Source organism: Orycteropus afer, unplaced genomic scaffold, assembly GCF_000298275.1.
Source record: "Orycteropus afer afer isolate SDZICR_OR568_19922 unplaced genomic scaffold, OryAfe1.0 scaffold00080, whole genome shotgun sequence".
Lineage (NCBI taxonomy): Eukaryota > Metazoa > Chordata > Mammalia > Tubulidentata > Orycteropodidae > Orycteropus > Orycteropus afer.
Window position 1 is genome coordinate 1,325,960 of NW_006921667.1, and position 12,936 is coordinate 1,338,895.

Sequence of the window (12,936 nt, forward strand, 5' to 3'; positions counted from 1 at the left end):
TGGTACTTTCAGTATTCTTCACCAACACCACAACTCAAAAACATTAACTCTTCTTTTGTCTTCCTTATTCATTGCCCAGCTTTCACACACATATGGGGTCTAAATTCATAAGGAATATAATCAAGGTCATATTTTGGCTCTTGTGGACTTCTTTTAAGTGTCTTCAATTTCAAGTTGAACTTGCATATGAGCAGTTGATGGTCTGTTCCACAGTCAGCACCTGACCTTGTCTTGGTTAAAGATAGTGAGCTTCTCCATTGCTTAGTTCCACAGATGTAGTCCATCTGATATGTTTGCATTTCATCTGGTGAAGTTCATATGTATAGCAATTATTTGTTCTGTTGAAAAAAGATATTTGCAATGAATAAGTCATCGGTCTTGCAAAATTTTATCATGTGACCTCCAGTGGTATTTCTGTTACCAAGGCCATATTTTCCAACTACTTGTGATTCTACTTTGTTTCCAATTTTTGTATCCCAATAACCAGTAATAATCAGTACATCTTGATTGTATGTTTGGTCAATTTCAGACTGCAGAAGCTGGTAAAAATCTTCAATGTCCTCATCTTTGACATTGGTGATTGGTGTGTAAATTTGAATAATAGTAATATTAACTGGTCTTCCTTGTAGTCACATGAATATTACCCTATCAATGACAAAATTGTACTTCAGGCTAGATCTTAAAATATTCTTTGTTATGCCATTGTCATGCCATTCCTCTTCAATCTGTCACTCCCAGCATAGAAGATTATATGGTTGTCTGAATCAAAATGGCCAAAACCAGTCCATTTTAGCTCACTATTGCTGAGGATATTTATCTTTATGTGTTCCATTTCATTTTTGACAATTTCAAATTTTCATAGATTCATTCTTCATACAATCCATGTTCTGATTATGAATCAATGTTTGCAGCTGTTTCTTCCCATTTTGAGTTGTACCCCATCAGCAAATGGATGTCCTGAAAGATTTTCTCTGTCCACATCATTAAGGTCAACTCTACTTTTAGGAGCCAGCTCTTTCCTAGTGATATTTTGACTGCCTTCTGGCCTGAGGTGATAATCTTCTGGCAAGGCAGTGGGGAGAGTGGAAATTCATAACTAGAAGGACAGTAAAATACTATAACCATTGTGGAAAATGGAATGGTGTTTACTCCAAAACCATACCCAGTAGAATAAAGAGACGTGTGCACAATTATACTTACTGTAGTATTATCTACAATAGCAAAAAAAAAAAAAAAAAAAAAAGCAACAATCTAGGCTTTCAGTGAATGATAAACAAAATGTAGTACATACATACATTATAATACTGTGCAACTATAAAGAATAATGAATTCTCAAAATATAACATGGATGAAATGTTGATCACTTGATAGAATTTTGCAAGACCAAAGACTTATTCGTTGCAAATACCTTTTCTCAACAACACAAAAGGCAGCTATAAATGTACACTTTGCAAGATGAAGTACACAGGAATCAGATAGACTACATCTGTGGCCATAGGCAATGGAAAAACTCAATATATTCAGCAAAAACAATACCAGGAGCTGACTGTGGAACAGATCATCAACTCCTCATATGCAAGTCAAGTTGAACCTGAAGATAATTAAAAGAAGATCACAAGAGCCAAAATATGTCCTTGATTATATCCCTCCTGAATTTAGACACCATCTAAAGAATAGATTTGACTCACTGAACACCAATGGCTAAAAAACAGAGAAACTGTAGAATGATAGCAAGAGTATGATCCACGAGGAAAGCAAATGGTCATTAAAAAGACAAGAAAAAAAAAATACCAAAATGAGTGTCAGAACAGACTCTGAAAACTGCGCTTGAATTGTGAGTAGCTAAAGCAGGTGGAAGAATCGGCAGAATAAAAGAGTTGAACAGTAGATTTCGAAGAGCAGCTTGAGAAGACAAAGCCAATTATTATAATAAAATGTGCAAAGACCTAGAATTAGAAAACCAAAAGGGAAGAACACACTCAGCATTTTTCAAGCTGAACGGCATGAGAAAAAAAAGTAAGCCTCGAGTTGCAATATTGAAAGATTCCACCAGCAATATGTTGAATGATGCAGGAAACATCAAAAGAAGATGGATGGAATACACAGAATCACTATACTAAAAAGAATTGGTAGATGTTTATTTATTTCAGGAGGTGGCATATGATCAAGAACCAATGGTACCGAAGGAAGAAGTCAAAGCTACACTGAAGGAATTGGCAAAAAACAAGGCTCCAGGAATTGACAGAATACCCATTGAGATGTTTCAACAAACACATGCCACACTGGAGGAACTCACTGGGCTATGTCAAGAAATTTGGAAGAAAGCTACCTGACCAGCTGACTGGAAGAGGTCCATATTTGTGCCCATTCCAAAGAAAAGTGGTTCCACAGAATGTGAAAATTATGTAACAATATCATTGATACCACAAGCAAGTAAAATCTTACTGAAGATGATACAAAAACAGTTGCAACAGTACATTAACAGACAGACTTCTAGAAATGCAAGCTGAATTCAAAAGGGGATGTGGAGTGAAGGATGTCATAGCTGATGTCAGATAGACTTTGGCTCAAAGCAAAGAATACCGGAATGATGTTTACTTGTATTTTATTGACTGCAAAAAAAAAAAAAAAAAAGAAAAAATTCGATTGTGTGGATCATAACAAATAGTGGATAACATTGAGAATGGGAATTCCAGAACACTTAATTGTACTCATGAGGAACCTGAACATAGTCCAAGAGACTGTCTTTCAAGCAAAACAAGGGGATACTGCATTTAAATACTGGTTTTAAATCTGGAAGGGAGTGTGTCAGGACCATATCATTTCACCATACTTATTCAATCTGTATGCTGAGCAAATAATGCAAAAAACTGAACTATATGAAGATGAACGTGATATCAGGATTAGAGTAAGGCTCATTAACAACCTGCAATACGTAGATGACACAACTTTGATTGCTGAAAGTGAGGATGAGTTGGAGCACTTACTGATGAAGATTAAAGACTACAGTCTGCAGTATGGATTATACTTCAATATAAAGAAAAAAAAATCTGCACAAAGGGACTAAGAAGCAGCATCATGATAGATGGAGGAAAGATTTAAGTGGTCAAAGATTCATATCACTTGGTTCTACAATCAACACCAATGGAAGCAGCTGTCAAGACATCAGAAGACTTATTACAATGAGCAAATCTGTTGCAAAAGATCTCTTTCAAGTGCTGAAGGGCAAGGATATCTCCTTGAAGACTAAGATGTCCTGACTCAAGCCATGGTATTTTCAATCCCCTCACATGCATGTGAGAGCTGGACAATAAATAAGGAAGACTGAAAAAGAGTTGATGTTTTTGAGTTGTGATGTTGATGAAGAATACTAGGAGTACCATAGACTTCTCAAGGAACCCACAAATCTGTCCTGAAGAGTTCAGCTGGAATGTTCTTGGAAGCAAGAATGGACAGACTTCATCTCACTTACTTTGTTTATATTTTCAGAAGGGACCATTCTCTGTAGAGGAATGTCATGCTTGGTAAAGTGGAGGGTCAATGAAAGAGGGGAAAGCTCTCAACAAGATGGACTGACAAGGTGGCTGCAGCAATGGGCTGAGGTATAGTAGGGATTGTGAGGCTAGCACAGGACTGGGCAGTGTTTCATTCTATTGTACATAGGTTGCTATGAGTCAGAGATGACTCGACGGCACATAACAACAACAACGTAGATGAATCTGGAGAACACTATGTTGAGTGAAACAAATTAATAACCAGAGAACAATTATTTTATGATCTCACTTTTATAAAAATAAATAGGTACACATACAGAAATCAACATTCATTGTTGATTGCCAGAGATGGGAAGAGCAGACAGAGGGAATAATTTTCTAGATAGTAGACACTTGGTAATTTTGGAGATGGCAAAGATAATATCAAATGTGAGTGAAGTGGGCAGAACTTGATCAACATAAATTATGACACTAAGAAAGCAAAACCATACTCACAGCCATCAAGTCAATTCTGATAGCAAGTCCCATTGAGTTTCCAAGGCTGTAAATCTTTACATGCTCAAACCACCTCATCTGTCTTCCACAGAGTGACTGGTGAATTTGAACTACTGACCTTTTAGTTAGTGACTAAGTGCTTTAACCTGTGCACCACCAAGAAGCACTCAAGAATGAAGTATGATTTTGTTAAATACTAACACATATATAATTTTACAATAAAAATAACAACCACCACAACCAAAAAGTATATGAGAGGTCACATAGGTAAATATCCATATATATGTATAGGAAGGAATATGTATGATTATATGTGTGCATGTATAGTGTAGCTATAAGCATATGAATACATTTGTGTGTACTATATATATATATATATATATATATATATATGTGTATATATATATATATAATAAAGCACATATTGGGTACAATTATGGGAGCTCTGGTGGTGTTGTACCTAAGGCATTTGACTGCTAACCAGAAGGCTTGAGGTTCAAACCCACCAACGACTCCACAGAAGGAAGATTGGGCAACTTAATTTCATAGAGATACCGCCTCAGAAACCCAAGGAGGAGTCACTATGAGTCAAAACAACTCAATGGCAGTGAGCTTGCTTTGGTTTTTGTTTGGGTACAATTATGGATACTTCCCAGATATAACTAAATACCTTACAGTCTTGGTTTGTTGTTGTTGTTGTGTGTCATCGAGTCAGACCCGACTCATAACAACCCCTTCTTGGGTTGCCGAGGCAGTACCACTATGGAAGTAGATTGCCTAACCTTCCTTCCGAAGAGTGGCTGGTGGGTTTGAACCGCCAGCCTTCTGGTTAGCACAGACTTGGTTTACTGGGTTTGAAGGGTTAGCATCATAGTTTCATGGAAAAACTTGGTAAGTTGGTACAAGGTAGTCCATAGAGTGTATGCTCCACATTATAGTTTGGGAAATAGTATCTAGGGTCTTAAAAGCTGCAATCAAATGCATAGACAGGTGAAAAGATCAAATTGGGGGGGGGGCAAACAAGAATATACTCCAGACCAAGGAGAGATTTGGCTAAAGATAATTTTACATATGTCCTTTTGCTACAAACTTAGCTACACACATGACTGAAACAACAGAAGACAGAATTGGAGTAACCTCACAGAAACAACCAAAAACCTTGAGAGAGAGAATCACTGGGTCTGCCAACTCAGGATGGTAGTCCTGCGGCATGATGGACAAAATAGTACATAAAAATCTTGTTCCACAAACTATTTTGGTAAGCAGTGACTGGGGTCTTAAAAACTTTTAAGCGGCCATCTAAGATGCAACTATTGGTCTCCTCTCATCTGAATCAAAGAAGAGTGAAGAAAATCAAAAGCATCTGAAAACAATTAGTCCAAGGATAAGTTAGACCTCAGCCTTCATGACCCCAAGACCGGAAGAACTGCCAATGCCAACTACTTGGAAAGGGATCAGAACTGGAGATCTTGGATAGAGTGGTAGGAAAAATGTGGAACAAAATTCAAAAACACAAAAGTGACCAGAATTACTGGTCAGATAGAGCCTGGTGGAACCCCCAACACTATGGCTCAGCATTACCCTTTAGGCCTAGAAATGGACTCACTCCCATTTATTGACTCTCAGCCCAACAGTAGGAAGACCTACTTGCAGAACACCTAATCCAGGGTGATGCACTCACCTACTCTAGGGCGATGTACCCCTTAGAGCAATGAGACTTGAAACACAAGAGAGGCAGCATTCACCAAGAGGAAAAGCTGAATAGACAAGATTGCATAGTTAAGAAGGGCACAGGGAAGTGGTAGTCAAAGGAGCTGGACAGGAGGAGAGTTTGTTATGGTTGGGGGTGATAATCAGGGTGTGAAACCAAACGTACACTAAAGTTGAATGTAAAACAAATTTTGCACTGTAAATTTGCACCCAAATCCCAATAAAATTAAAAAAAAAAAAGCGAGAAAAAAAAAATCTGCAATCAGTCATTTAAGAAACTATCGATATTTAGTCTGGAGCAAAAGAGAAAGAAGGAAAACAATGATTCAAAGAAGAAACTAGTCTACAGAACTAATACCCAAGTCAAAACCCACTGCCATTGAGTCAGTTCCAATTCATAGCACCACTATAAGATGAAGATCTGCCTCATAGACTTTCCAAGGCTATAAACCTTTATGGAAGCAGACTGCCTCATCAATCTCCCATGGAGCAGATGGTGGGTTCAAATTGCTGACCTCTTGGTTAATAGCCTAATGCTTTTACCACACACCACCAGTACTCCTACAGAATTAATAGCCCACATGAAACAGATTAATCTGTCCTGAGACCAGAAGAATCAAATGGTGCCTAAATACTACTACCTACCATTCTGACCATGGATACAAAGTTGTTGAGACACTAGAGAAACTCTCAGACTATCACTACCAGACACTCTTTAAACTTGGAACTGAAATCATTCCTTGATGTTATCTCTCAGCTAAATAACAGTTAAAAACTATTGTCATAAATGGATTTTGAGTCATAAAGACCTTATAGCAACCCTATAGGACAGAGTAGTACTACCCCACTGGGTTTTCAAAGCTGTAAACCTTAGTGGAAACAGACTGCCCTGAACTGCCTACTTTTGGTTTGGCTGGTGAATGCTTTAACCACTATACTACCAGAGCTCCAGATAGGCTCATAAAATCAACATCACCCATGAGTACTGTGCTCTTTTTAAAAATTATCTATATGAGACCAAAAGTCAACATGTGCCCTAAAGCAAAGTTTAGAAGGTAATGGAAGGAAGGGCAGATTAGCTAGGTTAATGGAAAGGGAAAATGGGAAAACCAAAATGGAAATAATGAAAATGTTGACATATTGTGAAAAATGTAATCATTGTTACTGTATAATATGTATAAAAATTATTAAATGGGAACTAAATTTGCTGTGTAAACTTTCACCAAAACACAATGAAACTATTCTTTTTTTTTCAAAGTTACTAGATATGTTAAGAAGCAGGAAAATAATATCTATAACCAAGAGGATAATCAGTAAATAAAACAGACACAAATATGATGGGTATGGGAGAACTAGAAGACAAAAGCTATGAGATATCAATGATAAGTATACTTTACATACTCAAAGATTTAAAGGAAAATATGAACATAAATAAGAGAAATGGAAGACATAAATATAAGAACCAAATGCAACTTTATAGTTAAACAGAGTTTTAAAATGCAAAATGTACTAGGTAGTTTTATGATTTTCAACAAAATGTGGTGAAACAAATGGATGCAAATGCATGAAGCTGGACCCTTACCTCACACTATATATAAAACTTAACTGAAAATGGATCAAACACATAAATGTAATAATTAAAATTTTAAAACCTTTACAAGAAAATATAGGAATAAACCTGCATGATGTTCACTTTATGAGTAGATTCTTGAATATGACCCTTAAAGTATGAGCAGCAAAAAAAAAAAAAAGGATAGGTACATTGGAATTATTTAAAAATTTAAAATTTTTGTGCTTTAAAGGAGCCATCAGAAAAGTGAAAAGACACTATGAAGAATGGGTGAAAATATTTGCAAGTTATGTAACTGGTCAGAGTCTTTTATCCAGAATATATAAAGCACTCATTAAACTCAACAATAAAAAAATAACCTAATTAAATATTCACATTTCTCCGAAGAGGGAGCTCTGTTGTCATAGTGCCTAAGGCATTTGACTGCTAACAGAAGGCTGGTGGTTCTAACACACCAGCCACTCCTCGGAAGAAAGGTTGGGCAATCTAGTTTCGTAGTGATACTGCCTCAGAAACCCAAGGAGGGGTTGCTATGAGTCAGACCCGACTCAACGACAGTGAGTTTGGTTATTGTTTTTATTTCCTTCAAAGAAGATACATAAATTATCAATAAGAACATGAAAAGATGTTCAAAATGCTTACTCATTAGAGAAATACAAATCACAATCACAATGAGATATTACTTCAGATCTACTAGATGGGTATAAGAAAAAAGTTTGACAATAACAAGTTTTGGTGAGCATATGGAGAAATTGAACTATCATAACTTGCTAGTGGGAATATAAATTGCTGCAGCTACTTTGGAGAACAGGAAGTTTCTCAAAATGTTAAACCCGCCGATATCATAAGACCCAGGAATTCCACTCCTACATGTATGTGCAAGAGAAGTGAAAGGATATGTACAAATTTTGTACAAGAATGTTCATAGCAGGATTTTTTTTAAGTATTAGACAGTAGAAATAACGAAAATGTGTATAAACTAAGGAATCGACAAGCAAAATATGACATATTCATACAATGTAATATTATTCAGCAATTAAGAGGAATGAAGTATTGATGTATGTTGCAGCATAGATGAGTTTTTAAAACATTATGCTAAGAGAAATAAGCCAGGCACAAAAGACTACATCCTGTATGATTCTGTTGATATGAAATGTTCAGAAAAGATAAATCCAAAGTGATAGAAAGCCAATTAGTGGTTACCTAGGTCTACGATTGTGGGATAGTGGGGAATGACTGCTAACAGGTATGAGATTATTTTTGGAGGTGATGAATAGGTTATAAATTACATTGTGGTGATTGTTGCACAGTTCTATACATATACTAAATAACACTGAAGTATATAATCTAACGGGTGGATCATGTTATGTGAACTAAATCACAATTAAGCTTTTTTTTTTTTAATTGTTAAACATACTCTTTAACACTTGCTTTTAAGCTTTGTTATGGGAGTTCTAGAGTAGCCTTTACTAGTAAAGTTCTTAATGCATTATTTAGTGAATATCTCAGATTTTCAGTGTGGCCTCTCCACTCTGACTGGTCAAAACTAGAAATTTTCTCATCCCTGTGGCAATTCTGATAACTGTTTGACTTAAAGGTCCTCAACCATTGTCTGTCTGCCCTCATTAAAATCACACACAAACACACATATGTACATATTTGGGAATATAGCACACACACACATAATTGCCAAATTTCCTATAACCTGTTTGCAAAGTACTCCACTGCCACAGCATTTTGACATTCAGTTTCCCAACATAAATGAAGGTAAAACTAAAAAACCAAATCCATTGCTGTCAAGTTGATTCCAATTTATAATGACTTTATATGAGTTCTGGTGTTGTAATGGTTAAAGCATTTGGCTATTAAACAAAAGGTCAATGCTTCAAACCCACCATCTATTCTGCAGAAGAAAGATGGGGTGTTCTGCTTCCTTAAAGATTTACAGCCTTGGAAATCCAAAGTGGGTGGTTATGAGTTGGAAAAGACTTGATGGTAATGAGTTTGGTTTTTGCATAGGATGGAATAGAACTGCACCAGAGAGTTTCCAAGGCTATAATCTTTATGTAAGTAGACTGCTATATCTTTCTCCCGCAGAGCAGATGGTGGGTTCAAACCACTGAATTTTTGGTTAGCAGCCAAGTATTTAACCACTGTGCCTCCAGGGTTCCTTAAATTAAGGTATATTTATTTCCAAATGTCTCCATTTTCCGAATTTCTCCAACATCTACATTTTGTAAGTCTTATAATTCCCTTTAAAATATGGTGTATGTTCTCCCTGATTGTCACCTGTCATTCACTTAATAATGGCATCTGTTCCATCCACAAGGCTCCATTTTAGTTACCTAAATATAATGGATTTAGGACAGGCTTTTCATTCTGCCTTTAGTTTCTGTAGCCCCTATGTCAGCATGGAAACAAGTGTCTTCACAACTGTCAAGATGTTATGTAAGCTTGGATCTTTTGGTAAATATTTATCTATTCCACCTACCACAAGAAGTTTTGCACTTCTACTTGTCTGTTTCTAGATCTTAGTTATTTAAACAATGGTTCCTAGAACAGCAGCACCAGTATCATCTGAGAGCTTATTAGAAATTCTGACCTGGAATATGAATACTAACAAATAGCCCACATATTTCATATGCACATTGAAGTGTTCAAAGCACACTATTCATACTTCTGGTTTTATGTTTCTACCAAGACTACTTTCTCCTTACTGGCTTGTATGAAGTCAGACCATTAACCTCTTTGAGCATAAGGAATCAGTGTTATTCATCTCCATATTCTTACTCTGCACAGTTCTGGGCTTACTTCCTTCCTCAGAAAGTATTTGCTGAATTAGTAGACAAATGAAGTAGTTTTTACAATCCTTAGAAGGGTATGTTCTCTCAATTAATTAGAGAAACACCTTTGGGTACTTGGTGGGGGAAGTGGTAGCATTTGTGCTCTGCTCTGCAGATTTTCCACATAAGGATCTAGAAGGCATCACAAAGCTAATAAAGCTAACAGGGTAATAAGGAGCAAATGACAACAGAAGTGAAGCTTCTCCTGTTACTCCACAGCAGAGGATAATTTGACAGCTCTGTGCTGCCTGTTTGCTAAAATACTTCAGTAGCCCATTTCTCATTATGGAAAGTGGCCCTATGGGGGCATGTCACTGTGTCTGGGTGACCGAAGTCCATGTGTGAAAGTATAGCTCTGCATGCTTGCTGCTGGTCTTGGCAAGCAGTGAATGTGGGAGTGTTGGGAGGATTCCCCCATTTAAAAGCTCCCCCCAGCACCACATACTCTACTCAAGACTAAATAAAGACCAAAATACTCAGTGTCACCGAGTCAATTGCAACTCATAGCAACCCTATAAAACAGAATAGAACTGCACTATAGGCTTTCCAAGGCTCTAAGTCTTTCTAGAAACAGACTGCCACATCTTTCTCCTGCAGAATGGCTGATGGGCTCACATTGCTGACATTTTGGTTAGTAACAAAGTGCTTTAATCACTGCATCAAAAGGACTCCTAAATCAAAACACTTTCCTGTAAATATTCTTCTATTACTCTGTGCATAGTTCTTCTTCACTCCCTTGCTCCTTTTGCTCCTTACGTTAAATATGTATTACTCCAATTAACAAGATAGTTGAGACACAATATCTGTCCTTTGAAACATCTTGTCCAGTGATAAAGAAGCCTTTAGGCAATTCATTGAAAAACCTGGTAATGAAAAAAGTTAATGTGTTTGGTTGCTAACCAAAAGGTTGGAAGTTTAAGTCCACTCAGAGACTCCTCAGAAGAATGGCCTGGTGATCTACTTCCAAATAATCAGCCATTGAAACACCTATGGAGAGGCAGAGACAAGATGGTATCCTGGTGACACACTCTACCCAATCATTCTACAACATAGACCTGGAAAAACCAAGTGAAACATGTAATGATCCTGGAACTCTGAACATTAAAGGTAAGGATAAGAAATCAGATTGACTGCTGATTGGAAAGGGAGATGGAGTGAAGAAAGTGACTAGGGAGAGAGAGAAGAAGGCAGGACCTGATGAAGCACGGTTATTTTGAGACACAGAAAACATCATACAAGGATGAGGAGAAACCAGCTTCACAGAATCCACACTGGATAGAGACACAGCGTGGAAAAATTTAGAAGAAATCAAGGTGAGCAGACTATGGGCTGAATCTGGGAAAGGAAAGTTCAGGAAAATGGGTGAGATTCCCAGTGGCACAGAAAACTTCAGAGTGAGGAGGGAGCAAGTGATGAGAGAGAAATCAACTTATTAGTAGTGAACAATAGTTGTTTGAGTTGAGGGCCCATGCAAAAGGGGAGGCCTGTGGAGTAGCAGTCAGAGATGCTGGACTCTGGGTGGCAACCCATCTGATACAGTCTGGGAAGGAGCTGGATAGTTTGCCTCATGTGTACAAAAGTGTATCCGACCCATGCCAGTGAATTTTGACCATCAAAAAGCATTCTTTGTCTCTCAACCACATCTTCTTTGTGACAAGGGGTACACCCCTTCCTGCCCCACCAACCTGGTTGCTATAGAAGGTCCCCAGATGTCCCCCACCCACCTATTCCTTCCTCACACTAGTATCTCAACCACAGTCACACCATGCCCCAAGCAGAAAGAGCCAATGTCTGCAGCTCTGCCTCCCTGCACCTGTGTCACTGACAGAGCTTCCTCCTACTGAACTGAAGACATATTTCACTGCAGCCTTATTGGAGGCATTTATGCACACCAGGCTACCACCCCATCCACAGGTACAAATTCCCATAAATCAGGTCACAGGCCCCTGCTGCCACCACCCACAGCTGGCTGACCACAACTGCACCAGTTTCTCCTCCTCCTTTCTTCTTTCTCTTTCTTTTTTCTCCTCTTTTCTTTCTTCAGCTTTTTCTTCCTTTTTATTTGCTTATTTCTCCTTCTTCCTCTTTACTTGTACTCATCTATCTCCTCATCCACCTCCTTCATATATCTGTGTGTGTGTGTGTGTGTGTGTGTATATATATATATATATATATATATATATATATATATGCATTTTTTTCTTCCTGCCCCTTCTTACAGGAAGTGGCCATTAATTCTCCACTAGTCAGCCACCCTTACTATACCTATCACCTACCATTTCACTTAATCTATAAGGCACTGCCACCTATTCTTGCACCATGAATCAATGATAGATGGTGGACATTACTTGGTCTTCCTGTCTACAGTTCCTCTTCATGACCAACAAACAAAGTCCTGTGTCCACATTCCCACAAGTTGCCCCATACACTCAGAGACAGATGGGGGGCACCAAACTAAAGAAACATTCCTGTCCACCTACCCAAAACAAAGAAATGCAAAAATAATCAGGGTGAAACAAATCAACACATAATCAACAAATAAAAACAAAAACTACAAAATGTTTCAGAGACAAGAATTTCATTTCAAACAATGAAGTGAAACAAGATATCACAAGCAACACAAGCAAGTGACTAAAATAAAGAACTAGGAAACCTCCCTGAAGAACAACAGCAGAACAGGGAATAGACCTACATGAAGTATTCAAGAGTGTTTTTGTGTGTATATATATATATATATATATGGGAGCTCTGGTAGCATAGTGGCTAAGACACTTGCCTGCTAACCAGACGGCTGGCGGTTCAAACCCACCAGCCACTCCTCGGA